Source organism: Tenrec ecaudatus, chromosome 15 (assembly GCF_050624435.1).
Source record: "Tenrec ecaudatus isolate mTenEca1 chromosome 15, mTenEca1.hap1, whole genome shotgun sequence".
In the NCBI taxonomy this organism is placed as follows: domain Eukaryota; kingdom Metazoa; phylum Chordata; class Mammalia; order Afrosoricida; family Tenrecidae; genus Tenrec; species Tenrec ecaudatus.
The window spans coordinates 82,368,083-82,370,299 of record NC_134544.1 but is presented as its reverse complement, the minus strand read 5'-3'; the positions used below and the strand labels follow the sequence as shown (position 1 = coordinate 82,370,299).

Sequence of the window (2,217 nt, the reverse complement as noted above, 5' to 3'; positions counted from 1 at the left end):
GCACAATTAAACTGTATGATTTTCTGATTCAAAATGGCCAATACAGACTATTGTAGTTCATTAATGCCTAGGTATCTGCCTTTATGTACACCATTTCGTTTTTGATGACTTCTAATTGTCTTAGGTCGATACTCTGTACACTCCAAGTTTCAATGACTAAATGATATTTTCAGTGGTTTCTTCTCATTTTGAATCCTGCCCCATCAGCAAATGAGGATTCTGAAGGCTTTCCTCCCTCAGGCTTTATCGATCGACAGCATTATGGTCCACAGTGCTTTGAGAAGGCACTTCTTCCTCAGTCGTGTTTTGAGTGTCTTCCAGCCTGAGGGGCTCATCTCTCGGCACTATCTTTGACAATGCTCTTGTTCTATGCATGCAGATTTCAGTATCGCACACGGTTTCATAGCTATCCATATGTTTCCCTTGGCTAATTTATATGAAAGGGAAAACTTACTCCTTGTTTGCAGTCTGGAAGCTCTTTTGAAACCTGTTCCCTTGGTTACTTTGCTGGTACTTGAAATACCAGTGGCATAGCTTCCAGCATCACAACAACACACAAGGCGCCACAGGATGACAAACCGACAGGAAAGTGGTGCCCCAGTGAGTGTCGCAGCAGTACATCAGTGCAATACCATATGGAGTGTTTCCACAAGCTGCTGAAGCACGCATCTATGCCAAGAAGTTTGGAAGACAGTGACTCATCCAACTGACTGGAAAAGAGTCATGTTTGCACTCATTCCAAAGAAAGGTTATCCAACAGAAGGTGAAAATTATTTTAAAAATCACTGACATCATATGCAAATACATTAACAGGAAACTCTCAGAGATTCAGGCTGGATTTAGAAGAGGTTGTGGAGCAAGGGACACCATTGCAGATCTCAGATGGGTCTTGGCTGGCAGGGGAGAGATCATGATCACGAAGGTGATTTTCCCAGGGCGAGGCTTATCCATTGCACTCCGGATGTGCTGACCCCTGCGATTTCCCAAATGTGGGAAACGCGACTGCATAATTTGTGGTAGTGGGGGACTGCGGTCACGCTCTTCCTTTGGTCATGCTTCAGAGCAGACCTGTCCTTGGAGAGGGATCTTACGCTTGGTTAAGGAGAGGGCCATAAACAAAGACCCTGGAAAAGATGGATTGACGCAGTGAATGCCGTCAATAGTATGTTTTATTGAATAAAATAGAGGGAAGGTTTGCGGGGGTGGGGAGAGGATAGGTGATTTGTTCTTCAGGAGAAAGGACTAAAATATTTCACAGGTTTAATATGGGGAGATTCCAGTAGATGAAATGTCACACTTCTCATTTACAGAGCTAAGGCACAGATTCAAGAGATAAGTGGATAACAATTTTGGGCCAAGTTGAGACCCAACAAAATAAAACCAGGGTTTTAAGGTCAAGACTTCTGAGTACGCACTGTTGTATCTGAAAAGTTTGACCCTAATTATCCACTATTGATAAGTGCCAATTGGACAAGGCCACATAGACTTTCCCTGGTGCCTAGAGAGTAAAGCTACTTCAAACATATTAGGAAACTGAGAGCTACAGGCCTAAGTACTATGAGACCCACTGGATCAGATACAACTGTCCTCAGGAATTGTGGTTTCAAGGAGTCATAGCCATATCCTTTACATGGAAAACTTTATGTGTCCTTGTTTCAGACCAGGCTGCCAATGGTGCCATTGATGAGTCACAATACATTGATCATAGTTCTAGTTAAGATTTCTAGAAATAATTTCATCACCTCAATATGTATGCGGTTCCTTGTGCAGTTATCAGCTACCAAATGCTCTGTCTCACTATCACTTACCAAAAACGTATTTAGTGTTCCTCCTGAAAGGAGTCTCTGCTCTTCCTTCAGAATGCACATTGAAATATTACTCATGGGGTCACAAAATGCCTCAAGCCCACAAAATGCCACAGGCCCTTAAAAACAAGTTGACACATTCTTTTTTTTCAAATCGTCTTATTAGGTACTCATACAACTCTTATCACAATCAATACACACATCAATTGTGTAAAGCACATATGTAAATTTATTATCCTCATCATTCTCATAACATTTGCTCTCCACTTAAGGCCCTGGCATCAGGTCCTCATTCTTTCTCCTCCCTCCACACTTGCTCATGAACCCTTGATAATTTATAAATTATTATTTTGTCATGTATTTCCCTATCCGATGTCTCCTTTCACCACTTTTCTGTTGCCCGTCACCCAGG

At 42.1% G+C, this 2,217-nt stretch overlaps 1 non-coding gene across 1 annotated transcript; it reads left to right on the top strand.

Moving 5' to 3' along the window:
- The first annotated feature begins 885 nt into the window (after window positions 1-885).
- On the top strand, window positions 886-1,048 carry LOC142428193 (U1 spliceosomal RNA). Its single transcript, XR_012780164.1, has one exon. It is a non-coding gene; the product is annotated as a U1 spliceosomal RNA (small nuclear RNA).
- Window positions 1,049-2,217: the final 1,169 nt, after the last annotated feature.